Here is a 17,819-nt window from a genome sequence, read left to right as displayed (position 1 = left end):
AGGCTAGCCTACAGTGCGTAAAGGAGTTCGGCTATCTTTACCACCCACAGACACCGACATAATGGGCTACCAGTAGGACAGAAAGATGTTCTGTGGAGAGGAAGCATGGGCAGGCTGATTATAAGCCTCTGGGAAATGCGTAAAGCAGCGTGTTTGGCCGCCACTTGTGCACTATCGTGTCTTACTAAAGCTGGACTTACACTGTGCGACTTTTGCCCCGATTTTGCCCCGATTTGGCAGTCGCACGACTTTTTGAAAGTCGGGCCGATTTCTTGCTCAATCGCAGGTCAATCGTGAGTCTCGCATCGTGCAGTGTACATGGAGTAACGACAAGCGATTTCGCCTCACGATCGTGCAATCGCAGGGTCGCAAGAAAATCAAAACGGTTTGAAATTCTGGTCGTGGCTCGTGAGTAAATCGCACAGTTAAAGCAGTGCTACGACCCGATTTGACACTTCTCGTGCACAAATGAATAGGGCCGTGTGATTCGCTGTTGAGCGCGACCTCATCTCCACCTCAGGTGCGCATGTTCCCTCCTCTGCAGACCGGGGAAACATGCCTGTCGCGTCGTACGGTGGAAGCATTTCGCTCGCATCCGACTGTCGGCTCGTGTAGTGTGAGGACGTGAGTCGTGAGTTGTGAACTTTTAAACAGTGAAATTCCATCGTGCAGTGTGAGCAGAAGCTTAAGACCCACGAGTGAAAATATCGCACAGTGTATGCCCGGCTTTAGGCGAGCAATAGAAAACACAGCGGGAAATCGGACCAATAATCGTAAATTAGAGCTGTTATTGCGTTTTGGTTTTCTCGTTTATTACTTGTTCTGTTTTGAGTTGGGAAAAGGATATTTTTTGGCCACATGGAAAAACAGGAAAATAAAATATTGAGTCGGGTTTTTTTTTGTTTTCTGTTTGCCAGATTGAATGTAATACTTGAATGATCGGATGATACAAGGACCGAGAACGAAGATTCTATTCCTGGTTTTGCAATTACGTGCAAGCAGTCAAACCACTCAAACTAGCTTATACTGCATCTCTTTATCAATAGCACATCTGGATGGTGGTTAAAGTCAGCGCTTGCAGTAGAGGAAATGGGGTAAAAGCGTGCTCAGCTCAGACCTTCACTTGAACTACAAGATTGTCAAAACCTCGGCTCAGATCAAAAGTCAGGCTGCGATGAAGCATCCAGTCTGCATGTTGTGTGCAATGATATGGCCGAAATGTGATAGGGATAGGGTGGGGATGAGGTGCAGACGAAGTTGAGAGAGGTGCAACAAAATAATACAGTTTTTTTTTTTAAATGTGTCGGTAGAGAATGGGGTACAAGAAAGGCACTATCACAGGCGTGGGGCGCGCAGACAAAGCAAGGGAGAAAAACATCCAGGAAATGTCCAAAGTTATTTAGCGTACAAAATTCAAGCATTACATTGATTGAAACGCGTAAAGAGCTCAGATTGGTTGAAGTTTGCGCGTCTGCGTCTGACAGCTCCAATAGGTGCTCCCATTCATCTGGCAGGCGCTTTAGGACTCTGCGTGCCCGCACTACGAGAATGAAGGACAGCTTTTATCCAACTGCCATTAGACTCTTGAACTCAATACGTCAAAGTAGCAGTATATTTGATTACACCACAAGTGATCAGCCAATGCTGGAAACTGAAAGGGGGAGGGGCACCCGAAATGTGAACCAACCCGAAGTAGATCCACCACCCGGGGACTCGTCCTGCCACTCGCGTAGGCCCAGAGCACCTGGCTGAAAAGAGAGGGAGCAAACCCACAAACACTGTGATTAGTACAATTCCACAATGTTACACTGGCATTCTAAAACACATGCACTTCCACTATGCTGAACAAATGACACTTATCTTTCAACAGAGGGACTGTGCTCTTGAGTAGATGGGTCTTCCAGGGGCAGGTGTGCAATGTGCTGGTCACTGAGAGGAATATATTAACAGACAATTCATTCCCTGCCTTTTACCCAATTAAGCTACATGCAGCTACCAATGCAGCCATGCAATCCCAAAGGAACATAAAGGAAAAGAAAAAAACAAACAAAAGAAACTGAAGCCATGCATAAGCACTGCAAACTCAACAAAAGATAAGAAGCAAGCAAATAACAAAAAAATAAATAAAGTAATCATGCAACTGAAACGTCAAACACATACAGTTGTGCTCATATGTTTACATACCCCAGCAGAATAAACGCTTTCTTCGCGATTTCTCACAAAATATGAAGGATTACACAAAACCTTTTTTTTCACTCATTGCTAGTGACTAGCTTAAGATATTTATTAGCAATATTCTGTGTTTACTCTTTCAAAAGCATGATCACAACCCAAACTACCCAAATGACCCTGTTCAAAAGTTTACATACCCTAGTTGCTAATGCTGAATATGGCCCTGTTTAACATCAGGGACCGCTCTAAATTGTTTGTGGTAGTTGTGGATAAGGCTCTTAATGTTCTCAGATGACAGAACAGCACATTCTTCCTGGCAGAATGGTTGTTTCCTATAATATTTTTGGGTGTCTTGCTGGAACCTCACATTTGAGGTTTCCCCTGAATGGCTCAATGATGTTGAGATCAGGAGAGTGAGACGGTCGCTCAAAAACTTCATTTTATTCTTTCTGAAGCTAGTGACGGGTTGATTTGGCTTTCTGTGTTGAAATATTGTCATGTTGGCATGTCCAAACAATGGACCATGTGCAGTTTCAAGGCTGATGTGTGTCAAGTTTCCTCCAGTATTTTTCACAGGGCAATGTATTCATCATTCTGCGAGTATGGATCAAAAGTATAATGCATTTGTAACTCAAATGTCCCCATGAAATCAGTGGTCCATGACCATGTTTCACAGAAGGGTATGGTGTAACTTTCATCATAGGCTCCATTGACTGTTCTCCAAATGGTACTGTTAATAGTGGCCTAAAAAAGTTCCATATTAATCTCATTTTTCCAAATGACTTTGTCACAGGCATTTTGATGCTTCTCACTGTGCTATTTGGTGTATCATATGCAAAATAACATGTTTGCATTTTTGTGGTAATGGCTTTCTCCTGGCAACCCCCAACAGCCCATCTTTCCTCAAGTGCCAACATTTTTTCATGTTGTCCTATATTTCACCTGAAGTTATTTTTTGGTTGTCCTATGCCTCCTGAACAATTTCCCTTGCAATGATCATTGCAATGCAATGATTCCCTTGCCCATTGGCTTGATTCCAACCAAACTCCTCATATTGCATTTCTGAATTGAAATTCCAACGGTGCCAACATGACAATATCTCGACACAGAAAGCCAAATCAACCCATCATTAGCTTCAGAAAGAATAAAATGAAGGTTTTTGAGCGACCATCTCACTCTCCTGATCTCAACATCATTGAGCCACTCAGGGGAAACCTCAAATGTGAGGTTCCAGCAAGACACCCAAAGATATTATAGGAAACAACCATTCTGCCAGGAAGAATGTGCTGTTTTGTCATCTGAGAACATTAAGAGCCTTATCCACAACTACCACAAACAATTTAGAGCGGTCCCTGATGTTAAACAGGGCCATATTCAGCATCAGAAACTAGGGTATGTAAACTTTTGAACGGGGTCATTTGGGTAGTTTGGGTTGTGATCATGCTTTTGAAAGAGTAAACACAGAATATTGCTAATAAATATCTTAAGCTAGTCACTAGCAATGAGTGAAAAAAAAAGGTTTTGTGTAATCCTTCATATTTTGTGAGAAATCGCGAAGAAAGCGTTTATTCTGCTGGGGTATGTAAACATATGAGCACAACTGTATAGCAAAAGCAACATATGAAATTAGCAAGTCATGCAAATAAAGCAAATCAAATCAAATCAATAAGAAATTAGCAAGCCATGCAAATAAAGCAAATCAAATCAATAAGAAATTAGCAAGCCATGCAAATAAAGCGAAGTACATCACACAAAAGAAAAGAAAACCAAAAAGATGAGAGCTTTTGGAAGTGCACTGCATGCACTAGGCACTGATATTAGCCAACGAGGGACCACAAGGAACAAACAAGCAGACGAGGACGAAGCGAGAGAGCGAAGCAAGGGCCATGCACTATCGTGAAGAAGCACATTCATTCATGCGGAGTGCAGCTATTGGCTTGTGAGCCAGCTCACGCTTGGGTGAATCCTCGGTGAACAAAACAGCAGCCGGAAGCAGTAGACACACTGGGCTCTGCAATCTACACGGTCTGAAAGTTTAGAGATAAATGTACAGTTTAGACTACTACTTTACAGAAAAACAAAGTCTACAGTAACTACGCATACTGTACATACCGAGCGGTAACTGCTCGCAACTTGTTGCGGCCGGAGATGGAGAGGAGACAACAACTGCCAGTAGAAGCCGTCTGTATCACACAACAAAAGACACGATTCAATTTGGGGCTCAAACTAAGTTCCAATAAACCGACGCATAGATATGAAACTTACCGCTCAGAAGCATCAGCTGAGCGTGGCCACACACACGCCACGTAATGCGGTTCCAAACGTGCCAATACCTGGACGCAACCTACAGTACAAAGAACCGCGGATGTAACACTAATACATCAACGAAATTCACCGAAGCTTAAAAAAAGGCGACAGAAACGCAAAACTCACCCAGTCGGAGCATACGCTCACCCTGATGCAGCTACAGCAACCTTTCGTGCTACCTGCTACCCACACAAAGCCGGACACCCGGAAGAGGAGAGGGCGGTCACCTGACAGGTTACCGTGCTAGCGCAGAGATCAGGCTGCAAATGAGACCTCAATAATCCATTCTGCTACATTTTACCCCCCTTTTCTTTTTTCGGCGCCCCGACGACAAATACAATTGATCAGCAGCACCCTACTAGTCTAACTTTGGGGCGGTGCAACGTGGACCCGCTCTTCTGCACTGACACTACTACCCACTGGACGTGGAAGATGGTGGATGTTAGTGTGTACACCTGCCGTGGTCCGGCCAGTTCGACGCACTACTGGCTGCGCAGGGTCGGGATCATCAGGGGGGGCAGGAGCAGGCGACCCCCCGGGTTGGGGCTCCTGAACTGGTCCACCAACGGCAGGGGCCATAGTCCCAGGAGGAGAGCCACTTGGTGACCCAGAAGCATCAGCCCTACCCGGTTCTTGTACAGGTGGAGGGGCTGGGGCCGTAGGAAGCAACAACAACCAATCAGTCTCCTCTTCAGGTGCATGGCTGGGCTGTTCGGGGGCTGGGCGTACAGGAGCCGCTACTTCACCTGCTGGCAGGGGGGGTGCGACTTGGGCTTTCAACATGTCACGATGTACTCTCCTTATTCGATCCAACTCGCCAGCAGGGGCAACGGTGTACACTACACCATCACCGTCCGGAATCTCCAGCACCTGATGGACTACAGAGCTCCAAAGGTCGTGGATTTTATGGCGACCTCTCGCAGAGTGGTCTCGAAGGTACACCAACTGACCTACTTGCAAGGGTGCTTCCCGGACCCCCCGATCATGGCGGTCCTTACGCCGCTGTGCTGCAACAGCCAACCGCTCCCGTGCCCCCTCGAAGGCCAACTTGAGCTGGGTCTGATGTTCTACCATCCAGTCCTGTACAGTGCCTGGTACGGGGTCTTGGACACGACCCAGGAGAAAGTCCACCGGGAGCCTGGGTTCCTGGCCAAACATTAGGAAGAAGGGTGATTCTCCCGTACTTTGATGAGGGGTGGTGTTGTAACAATAAACAACCTGTGGCAAGCAAGCAGTCCAGTTGCGCTTGTGTGACGTGGGTAATGTCCGCAGCAAGTTATGCAGTGTCCTATTGAAACGCTCACATTGCCCATTACCTGCGGGGTGGTACGGTGTAGTGCGCGATTTCTTCACTCCATACAGGGAGCAGAGCTGGGCGATCAGGGAACTCTCAAAACTTCTACCTTGGTCCGAATGAATACGCCCTGGCACTCCAAACCGGTAGAACCATTCATGTAACAGGACCTGTGCTACCGTTATGGCCCGCTGGTCCCTAGTTGGAATTGCCTGTGTGTACTTGCTGAACACATCTGTAATTACAAGCACATTCTCCACTCCATTCTGGGATGGTTCAAGAAGGGTGAAGTCGATCGCAATGACTTCGTTTGGTCGAGAGGCCAGCAAGTGACCCATAAAACTATGGGACACAGGCCGAGAATCTTTGGCAACCTGGCACCGTTCACAATTGTGACAGCACTCGCTGATATCTGCAACCATCCCTGGCCAAAAGCAGCGGGGCCGTACCAGCTCATAAGTTCGCTCCACCCCCTGATGTCCATGGTCTGCAGCTGAAGACATTCCTCTTTGCCGTCAGGACGGAAGACTCTGCGATACACGACTCCCTCCTTCTCCACCAAACGATTCCATTCCCGCAACAGCTTCAATGCCAACGGGGGAAGCCGTAGGCGCTCCTCTCTCGTGGGCCGAGCTTGCCCCCTCCAGAACCGCAGAACGTCTCGCAAGACAGGGTCCGCCTCTTGCAGAGACCGAATCTCCGCCTGAGAATGCCCTGGGAAAGCAGCCATCACTGACTGGGTGGCGGAAGTTACAGGATTGGACTCCGCGGCCTGCTGCAATGATGGAGGCACCACGGTCCCTGGGAGGGCATACGCAGCCAAGTTGGAACTGGATATAGACTGCCTAGACAGTCCATCTGCATTTTTGTTGACACGACCTGAACGGTACTTGATCTCAAAATCAAAAGATGCCAACTGAGCCGCCCAGCGATGTTCCGTGGCTCCAAGTTTGGCGGTGTGTAGATAACTCAGAGGGTTGTTATCCGTGAACACCACACACTTGTGGCCCAGCAAGTATTCGCGGAACTTCTCAGCCATGGCCCACTTGAGCGCAAGGAATTCCAATTTCATGGAACTGTAATTTTTCATATTGCGCTCAGTGGGCCGCAGTCCCCTACTTGCATAAGCCACCGGTTTCACGACTCCCTCCACTTCCTGTGACAGCACGGCTCCCAGCCCACTGAAGCTGGCATCCACTTCCAAAATGAATGGCTTGGAGAAATCTGCATAGGCCAAAACTGGGGAGGAAACCAGCTTGGCCTTCAAGGCCTCAAAGCTGTCTTCACATTGGGGTGTCCATGCAGTAGCAAGGTCTTGACTGGGTCTTCTTCCTTTAGCGGTCGTGAGGTCAGCCACCAGCTTATGCAGGGGCCCTGCCAGCTTTGCAAACCCAGCAACAAAGCGCCTGTAATAACTGGCAAAACCCAGAAAAGATCTCAAGTCCGAAACATGACGTGGTCGAGGCCACTTGGCCACAGCGTCAATCTTAGATGGATCCGTGGAGACTCCCTGGCTCGAGATAACATGCCCCAAGTAGCCAACCTCCTGCTTGAAGAAGGCACACTTCTGCAATTTGGCCTTCAAGCCTTCCCGTTGGAGGCGACTAAGGACTACCTCCAAACGCTGGAGGTGCTGGGCAACGGATGACGAGAACACCACAATGTCGTCGAGATAAAGGAGGAGGGATTGACACTGCTGGTCCCCAAACAGCCGCTGCATAAGGCGCTGGAATGTGCTGGGGGCATTGCACAAACCAAACGGCATTCGATTCCACTCAAAGAGGCCGAAAGGTGTACAAAAAGCAGTCTTTGGTTTGTCCGTTTCAGACACTGGGACCTGATTATAGCCACTGGCAAGGTCCAGTGTCGAGAACCACTGTGCACCTGCCAGTGCGTCCAAACTTTCCTCGATACGCGGAAGGGGAAAGGCATCCTTACGAGTCTTTTGGTTCAGAAGGCGGTAGTCAACACACATGCGCAGAGCCCCGTCCTTCTTTTTGACCAGAACAATTGGTGATGCGTAAGGGCTGGTACTTTCCCTGATGACCTGGGCCTCAAGCAGCTGGTTAATGTGAGCCTTGACTTCCTCGTATTCAGATGGTGGAATGCGCCGGTAGCGCTGTCGAATCGGGGTATCATCCATCAGTGGGATGTCATGGGAGAGTATCTGGGTGCAACCCAAGTCAGCATCATGAGCTGCAAACACTGAACTGTAGCGCTGCAATAGACTTCGAACTTCAACCTGGTCAGGCTCGGACAAGACAGACAAATCAAGAGCATCGACCCGGTCCTGCACAGAACTACCTGCTGTCTGGGAGAACACTGTTGCAGACGATCTCACTTCAGTAATACCAGAGGGCAAGCTGACAACTTGTACCGTGGTTAAAGAGCCCAGGCTGAGACGAGGGTAGAGGAGAGCTTCAGTCACCCCCACATTAACTACAGGGACGTATACAGTACCCCTTACCATCTGGACCAGGCATGGTGAGGCCAACAGCCCGGCAGGCAGCCCCCCTGAGGGCGGTTCAAACAGAACTGTCTGTTCAGAGAGCTGTTCCGAACAAGTGCTGGCCACAAATTTCATTGTGCCTCCAGGTACACGTACAGCTCGTGAGCCACGCACCCGGGCCATGCCCAAGGAAGAGGTCTGAGCCTGAATGGATGACTGATGGCACCTCTGCAGAGCCTCAAGAACTGGACTTGGTGCTTCGGATACAGGAGGAGAGTGAAAGAGGGAAGGGCCATGGACCCCGAACAATTCCTGGTAGCAACGCCGTATGACATTCATCCCTAACACCCCAGGAGTTGAAGATGGGGCCCCAACAGGATCCCGAACAATTAGAATACCACAACGAGGTATTACCTTACCACAAAGAACAACATCCAACTCCAGATGGCCGATGTAAGAAATAGCCAACCCATTGGCTGCCCTCAGCTGCAGCCAATGGCATGACTGAAGACGCTCCAGACCCCATGGTTCAAACTGTTGCAAGAAAAAGCTCTCGGTTACCGTGGAGACCATTGATCCAGTATCAAGCAAGCAAGAAACATTGACTCCCCCAATTGACACGTCAATCTTGGGACAAGAAGACATAAGGGACCTCACCTGTGAGCCAGTAGGTGCCCCAACTGAACTGTGGCTCAACAATTCAGTGGGCATCAGTTTTCCGACGAGTTGGAAGAGTGGGGTCCAGCCGTCTGTGAATGCATGCCAGAGGTGGAGTTAGCCCGAGGACGGGAGGGAACACGTTCTCCATCGCAGTCCCTGGCGATATGGTTAGAACCCCGGCACCGATGGCAAATTAAGGGGCCACCTTGGCGAGGCCGGTTCTGGGTGGAGGGGCCCTGTAAAGAGGCTACAGTCTGGGAAAGCTGAGTAAGTTGATTCTGATACTGCTTCATCATCTCTTTAAGTTCTCCCAGCTCACCCCCTTGAGAGGGCGTTGGATGGGTGGAGCGTGGGCGACCCTGCATGCCATACTGTACACCGTAAGCGGATGGAAGCGAAAAGCTACGACCACGCGTACTTCCCGGGAGCCCCTCCTGCTCCCACCTCATGGCTTCCTTTCTTATGGCGAGAAGAGTGGCCGTAGGCTCGCGCCGAATAAACTGTTTCAGCTCCCTGCGCAGGGCATTATCCAAAACATGTTCAGCAAATTGGTCACGGAGGAGGACCTCGGCATTGGGGATACCATCAGGTGCACGCGCTTTGACCCTCTCCATAAGTGCCATCAAACCCAAAGAGAATTCCTGCAGAGTCTCTCCTTCCTGTTGCTGTCTTGAGAAGAAGGCTTGTTGCAGTGTGACATACGACTGGGTACAGCCGTACAGCTCCTTCAAAATATCCAGAATTTTTGTTGGATCTTTTCTCTCTGCGCTGGAACGATATTTAATTTCCTTCTTCGCCTCGCCCTCCAAATGGTCAAAAATAAAGAATGCCTGGTCAGCACCAGTGAGGTGGCGGGCACGCACGCATGCCTGTACTTCCTCTATCCACTCCACAATATTCATGCCAGTTTTACCATTGAACATGGGGCACTTACGGTCTCTTGGTATTACCACCAGACGCTCTGCGACCGCAGCACCGGCACCTGCAGATGAGCCCACATTTGCCTCACCTTGGGTTGCATTAGACGCACCAGCTGCTGCAGATGGACCCCCACCTGCTCCGCCTGGAGTTGTAGCAGCTGCATCAGGGTTTGACTGGGGAGCACTCTGCTCCTGACGAAGGCGCTCATTATCGGCCCTAAGCTGCAGTACCAGCTCCCTAAGTTGTTGCAACTCCTCCTCCATGTTCGCGGCACCTAAGTTGACAGTTAGGATGATTAAGGCTGCTGTTTTGTTCACCACACAATCACACCGATAATCAAACTCACAACACCGGACAGACGTCCGCAATTCGCCCAAATTCACAATAGCTCTAAGGAACTCACGTCTCCACTAAAATGTAATCCTGCCAAGACTACGTCAAATGTGACCGAATGGAAGTTTGTACAATTACAATCAAGCAGACTACGCCACCTATGGGGGGTTGGCCCACAGGAAGAAAGAAGTAAACCCTTAAAAAGTACCAATCAGGCAACACAGGTTCGTATACATTAGATATGACAGAGACGTGAGTTCCACCAAGAGATATTTATTAAACTTTGACAAAAGGACATAGACAATACTCGGGTCACTACCCGGAGGCCAAGATGGCCGACTCTGTTCTTCACCAATGACACAACAGGACAAACACACACACACACACACACACAAACAAACATGCACACACCAGCAACACTGCACACCTCCTATTACAAGGCTGGCTGTGGTAGCCACACTATGTCTTCACAATGTACGAGAAAGGGGGGGGATTAAGGGGACTAGCCTAGGGCAGTGACTTACCACGACTGGCAGGGCAACAACAGGGGGAAAGTAGCAGTATATTTGATTACACCACAAGTGATCAGCCAATGCTGGAAACTGAAAGGGGGAGGGGCACCCGAAATGTGAACCAACCCGAAGTAGATCCACCACCCGGGGACTCGTCCTGCCACTCGCGTAGGCCCAGAGCACCTGGCTGAAAAGAGAGGGAGCAAACCCACAAACACTGTGATTAGTACAATTCCACAATGTTACACTGGCATTCTAAAACACATGCACTTCCACTATGCTGAACAAATGACACTTATCTTTCAACAGAGGGACTGTGCTCTTGAGTAGATGGGTCTTCCAGGGGCAGGTGTGCAATGTGCTGGTCACTGAGAGGAATATATTAACAGACAATTCATTCCCTGCCTTTTACCCAATTAAGCTACATGCAGCTACCAATGCAGCCATGCAATCCCAAAGGAACATAAAGGAAAAGAAAATAAACAAAATAAATTCAAGCCATGCATAAGCACTGCAAACTCAACAAAAGATCAGAAGCAAGCAAATAAGCAAAAAAAATAAAGTAATCATGCAACGGAAACTTCAAACACATATAGCAAAAGCAACATATGAAATTAGCAAGTCATGCAAATAAAGCAAATCAAATCAATAAGAAATTAGCAAGCCATGCAAATAAAGCAAATCAAATCAATAAGAAATTAGCAAGCCATGCAAATAAAGCGAAGTACATCACACAAAAGAAAAGAAAACCAAAAAGATGAGCGCTTTTGGAAGTGCACTGCATGCACTAGGCACAAATCTTATCAGGGTCTTTCCTCTCTAATGCAGGCCTGTATTTTATCTCCTCCTTTGCCTCTCCCTCGAGATGGTCGAATAAAAAGTACGCCTGGTCGGCTGGAGCTAGATGACGGGCCCTCATGCACGCCTGCACTTCTTCCTTCCACTCATCGTACCCCATACCGCTCTTTCCCGAAAACGTAGGGCACTTTTTATCGCGAGGAATAAATACAAATCTTTCGGCTGACATGCTCGTGGGCTGAGATGCAGATGCTGAACCTGACCCACTATTCTGCTGTTGCTGCCAGCGATTTTTCTCAGCCTGAAGCTGTGCAATCTGGTCTCGCAGCTGCTGCATCTCATCCACGCCTGCCGCATTACTGTCGTGATTCATATTACTGACACTTACCGGGGCTTCACTGGCGACCAACGAATCACTTCTCTCCTCCAACAAGTATCTCTCTTGGACTGCTGCTGTTTTGTCCCACGGCCACTGAGCTCAATCACACAAACACACATACATTCATACACCAACTGGGATGGAAAACAAAATTATTAAGCAGGGAACAAAAACAAAAACAAAAAAAAGGAATCCACGTTTTCTATGCAACCCTGCCGCACTAGGCCAAAATGTAACCAAGTGGTAAGGACAGGAGAGTTTTAAACTCTAAATTTCACAGTTTTTCTTACTAAATAGACTACGCCACCCTGGGATAAGAATGGGAACTACAGCCCAGGGACTGTATGAAAACCTTAGATTTGACCCCCACACAAGTTCTGTTGCATTAACGAGGAAACGTGGATTCCGTAACAAAATAATCTCTTTATTAACAATTTCACATATAAATATAAAAATCCGGACAGTTAAAATATTTCCCACCACAATGCACACACACACTCACACTCACATACACACTCACACAAATCAGTACAAAAGGGAGGGTTCTCAAATACAGGGCAGGTGCACCCAAGAGGGGGGAATTATACTAAGCCCCCTGTATAGGTCTTGGATAAGTACACACAAACACTCGTGCCCATGCACACACTAAGTGAAGGTGAATTATTGCACTCACACACAGGTAACACTGCACTGCACTGCAATTCACTGCACACCACGTGACCGGACCCACCACCTGGGATTACCTGCACCTGTTAACAGAAAAGAAAAGGGTAAATAAAGGGGTAATCAAGGGCCTGCCACTTGCCCAGCAAATAAAAACGAACAAAATGAAATAAACTGAATTGCAGGGCCCACCAGCAAAATCTAACTCGCCACAGAAAGAGGTTGCTACAGGCGAGAGCAGGACTGATGAGAATTAGTACAACAATCAGGCCAGGGGCATTGGTTTAGGCTACAAGCCGTGCACACTCAGTAGTTACAGAAACAAAACAATTCCAATAGAAGTTCCCAACTCAAGTCAAAAGAAAATAATCAAACTGAAGAAAGAAATATCCCTCAAAGAAAATGTACAAAATAAACAAATGAATCGTGCTCTCACCACGACATAACAGGACACTCACTCACACAGACTACATTCACGCACACACTGAACTCGGCCACATGCGCCACCTGCGCAAGTTAACTTATGCTGGGCTGCTGAATGCTTTCGGAGTGATAGCCCTCGGATGACCGGACACTGCGACGCGTCAGTCCGAAGCACGTATCGAGGGGGGACAAAACAGCAGCAATTCAGAGCGAACCGGGAGTCTGAAGCTACACCCAGGCGCCTACAAATACAGAGGATAATGCGATGTAACTGGGCTATTGTATCAATTTTACGTGATGAAAAGTTGAAGCGGTATACTCACGTTCCACAACAGCAGAGGAGGAGAGGAGGGAGACAATAAAGGCCGACGAGTCAGAGGAAACTCAAACCCACGCTACAACAAAATACATCATCGGTTAGACCCGAGTCAAACAAATCAAAACTTTTGCGAACGTGTGGCGTCATTTGGGTGGCCTACCTGAGCCAGAAGGAGAGAGTTCTCGGAGCTTTGGTAGATGAACAGGGTAGCCAACAAACAGCTGATGGCACCGGTAAATACACTTGTATGAGGTGCAGAGCGTGTCACGCCAAGTTGAATTTGGCAACCGATCGGAGTGCAAAGAGTAGACCAGAATGCACGTTTGGATGGACAAAGGAAAGCACGTTGACCGACAGCTATTCCTCCTAGCTTGCGAAAAGCCGGCGTCTCAGCTGGAGAGAAATCAGCTGTGAGATCAGCTGATAGGTCGGTGTGACGTGATGACGCACGCACCGCAAATGAAAAAGGGCCGTCAAAGCCCACTTTGCTACAATCTACCCCTGGGATTTGCATCGACGTCCCGGCGATGAAACACTTCCCTGCGTAAATGCTATGACTTCTTCAAACGGCGCCTCCTGCTGGACATGGAAGATGGTGAGGATTAGAGTGCTGACCTGCGGTTGCTCGAGCAGTTCTTCGTACTCCACTGGTACAGTCGTTGGATTGGGTGGGTAATAGCGATTCATCCTCCAGAGAAGGACCTTCAAGGGGCCCCTCGGAGGAGGTGACCATGGGTTCATCACTGCCTTGGTCCAAGAAGGGACCACCCTGATTGCGAGACGGAGAACATGGAAGCGCTAGCGAGTCCATCCCTGACTCAGCAGGCGACAGTTGGAGCTGGTCGCGGTCACATGGTTGGGAAGGCCCACTGGGACTAACAGTAGCAGGAGGCGGTAACAAAGAAACTGTCGCCGGTGCGGGAGGTAAGGCCAGAGGATTTCTACTAGGCCCAGGAGCCATCAACAACCCAATGTCCTCCATAGAATCCTCCTGGGGGGCCCTCCCAGTCGGAGTAGGGAGCGGTGGATCGCTCACAGGTTCGGGGCCACGATGAGGTTTCAGCATAGTGCGGTGCACATGTTTGGACCGATCCAGGGCATCAATTGGGGCAACAGTATAAACCACTCCCCCTGGCTGCGGGGCCTTAAGTACCTTATGCAACACCGCATGCCATAGATCCTGAATTTTGTGACGACCACGGGAACTATGGTCCCGGACGTAAACAAGTTGTCCCTCCTTCAGCGGCAACTCCCGCACACGTTGGGCATGAAGCTGGTGGCGATATTCAGCTGCAGTGGCCAGATGGTCCCGTGCCTTGCTAAAGGCAAGATTGAGTCGCCGTTGATGTTCCACTATCCAGTCATTCACGGTGCCTGGTGAAGGGTTGGCCACTCTACCCAGCATAAAGTCCACAGGCAGTTTGGGATCTTGACCGAACATAAGGAAGTATGGAGACTCCCCGGTGGACTGGTGTGGGGTCGTGTTATAACAGAACACCATCTGGGGTAGTGCAGTAGTCCAATCGCTTTTCTGGGCCGCCGGCAAAGTCCGCAGTAAATTGTGCAGCGTGCGATTGAACCTCTCGCACTGGCCGTTACCGGCCGGGTGGTAGGGGGTCGTACGAGACTTTGTGATGTCATACATCTGGCAGAGCTGCTGTACTAACACACTTTCGAAGTTGCGGCCCTGGTCGGAATGAACGCGACTGGGGACCCCAAGTTTGTAAAACCATTCATTGACCAGGACTTGGGCCACGGTGGCGGCGCGTTGGTCTCGGGTAGGGATGGCCAGGGTGTATTTGCTGAAAACATCAGTCATCACTAAAACATTCTCAATGCCACCACGAGTAGGCTCCAAGATGGTGAAATCTAGGGCCACAATTTCATTGGGGCGGGAAGCCAGCAGATGCCCCATAAAGCTATGAGCCACCGGCTGAGTGTCCTTACTACCTTGGCAGCGCTCACAGTCCTGACACCACTCCTTAATATCAGTGAACATTCCCGGCCAATAGCACCTTTTCTGCACTAACCAGCTGGTCCTGTCAATGCCTTGATGGCCATGATTCTGATGGAGTTGAGTCATTACCACTGAATGCAGAGAGGGAGGTAGAACTAGTTGAAGAACTTCCTCTCCATCATCTGGATGAAAGATCCGGCGGTGTAACACACCATCCTTTTTCACCAAACGATCCCATTGGCGTAACAACACCAGTGCCTTAGGTGACAGTCGACTCCGCTCGTCCTTATCAGGGCGTCGCTTCTTCTCCCAGAAATTAAAATCGGCCGGATAACAGGATCAGCCCTCTGCAGTTCCTGCCAATCAGAAGTGGAGTGACTTGGGAGGATCGAGATTGACGATTGGGCTGCCACCACGGGGCCCTGACCTACTTCCACTTCTTGCAAGGGGATGGGGAGGGGTGTCCCATGTGCTCCCTCTGGTCCAATGCTCGACTCCTCAAGCCGTGATAGCGAGTCACAGTTCCTGTTTATGCGTCCTGGCCGATATTTCAGTTCGTAATCGAAGGCGGCCAGCTGAGCGGCCCACCGTTGCTCTGTGGCCCCGAGCTTAGCCATGGACAGGTGACGGAGAGGATTGTTGTCCGTGAATACAGTACACTTCTGACCAAGAAGGTATTCACGGAACTTCTCCGTCATAGCCCACTTGAGCGCTACAAACTCAAGCTTCATAGAGCTATAATTTGACATGTTTCGCTCGGTGGGCCTCAATCCACGACTCGCATAGGCAATGGGCCGAACCTGACCGTCATGCTTCTGGGAAAGAACCGCGCCTAAGCCAACGTGACTAGCATCAATCTCCAATATAAATGGCAATGAAAAGTCGACATAAGCAAGCACAGGTGCCTGTGTCAGCTTACTTTTCAGACCTTCAAAACCAGCTTCACATTCCGCTGTCCACACCGATGACAAGCTCCGACCAGAGGCCTTCCGTGACTTGGTGCCCGCCAGCTCCACTACTACCTTATTCAAAGGGGCAGCCAACTTGGCAAACCCCTCAACGAAACGCCGGTAATATCTTGCAAAGCCCAAAAATGAACGGAGCTCAGAAACATGGGTTGGGCGACGTCAGTTAGCCACCACGTCAACCTTCTTGGGGTCAGTGGAGACACCCTTGTCCGAAATCACATGACCGAGATATCCTACCTCCCTCTGGAAAAATGCACACTTCTCTAGCTTCGCTTTAAATCCCTCCTGCTGCAACCGTTCAAGCACCACTGTTAGCCGCTGCAGATGCTGGTCGACAGAAGAAGAAAACACCACCACGTCGTCAAGGTACAGCAAGAGTGACTGGCATTGCTGATCCCCAAAGACCCTCTGCATGAGCCTTTGAAAAGTGCTCGGCGCATTGCAGAGTCCGAAAGGCATTCTGTTCCATTCAAACAGGCCAAATGGAGTACAGAAAGCTGTTTTTGCCTTGTCGTGCTCTGCAACAGGGACCTGGTTGTAACCGCTGGCAAGATCTAACGTTGAAAACCACCGGGCACCAGAAAGTGCGTCCAAAGTCTCTTCAATGCGTGGGAGTGGAAACGCGTCTTTGAGGGTTTTACTGTTCAACTGGCGGTAATCCACGCACAGTCGGGGGCTTCCATCTTTTTTTCGAAACAGGACGATGGGGGATGCGTACGGGCTGCAGCTGTCACGGATGATTTGGGCCTCCAGTAACTGCTGGATGTGTGATTTAACAACGTCATATTCCGAGGGAGGTAGTCGACGGTACCGTTGTCGAACTGGGACATGGTCAAGCAAAGGAATCTCATGGGAGATGAGGCTAGTACACCCGAGGTCTCCGTCATGGGCAGCAAACACAGAGCGGTGTTCGGATAGGAGGGAGCGGACCTTGATCTGTTCCTGGTCACTCAAAGCGGATAAGTCCAGAGCCTCAATCTTAGATAGAATAGGATCCACCATGTCCTGTGCCTGGACAGATGTGCAGGTAGCCCTAACTTCTGCAATGCCTGGTGGCATGGAAGTGACATTAACGTCGGCTAAACTGCCCAAAGCAGTCCGGGGATACAACAGGACATCATTAGCGCCGACATTGACCACAGGAATATACGCAGTACCCTGGGACACAGAAACTAATGCAGGAGAGGCCAACAATCCTCCTGGCAAACCAGTGGACAGCGGCTCAAAGAGTGAAGATGGGCCAAGACCAGAAGTAGAACATGTGGCGGCAACAAATTGAAGTGTATCCCCCTTGATGCGATGCACCCTCCTACCCCGCAGACGAACGGTCCGGTCGATTGTCATGGAATCGGTTACATGTGCTTGATGGAATTGCTGCAGAGCTTCAACAACGAGGCTTGGGACCTGGGCCGACGAAAGAGATTCAACTGAGAATGTGATGTTCCCTCCAAATAACTCGTGGTAGCACTTGCTGATGATATTCATCCCCAGTACACCAGGGACCTCCAACATGGGCCCGCCAGGGGGGTCACTCACTACCAACACCCCACAACCCGGGATGACCTTGTCACACAGTGTTACATCTAACTCCAGGTAGCCAAGGTATGGGATCGCCAACCCATTGGCAGCTCGTAGCTGCAGCCACTGGCACTGCTGGAGGTGGT

General features: G+C 49.4%; 1 pseudogene; it reads right to left on the bottom strand.

Annotated features, from left to right (window-relative positions):
• Positions 1-4,842: 4,842 nt before the first annotated feature.
• LOC134467622 (uncharacterized) lies at positions 4,843-17,357 on the bottom strand (annotated as a pseudogene).
• Positions 17,358-17,819: the final 462 nt, after the last annotated feature.

The sequence above is a fragment of the Engraulis encrasicolus genome, chromosome 17 (assembly GCF_034702125.1).
Source record: "Engraulis encrasicolus isolate BLACKSEA-1 chromosome 17, IST_EnEncr_1.0, whole genome shotgun sequence".
NCBI lineage: Eukaryota > Metazoa > Chordata > Actinopteri > Clupeiformes > Engraulidae > Engraulis > Engraulis encrasicolus.
This window is presented reverse-complemented; position numbering and strand designations above follow the sequence as displayed.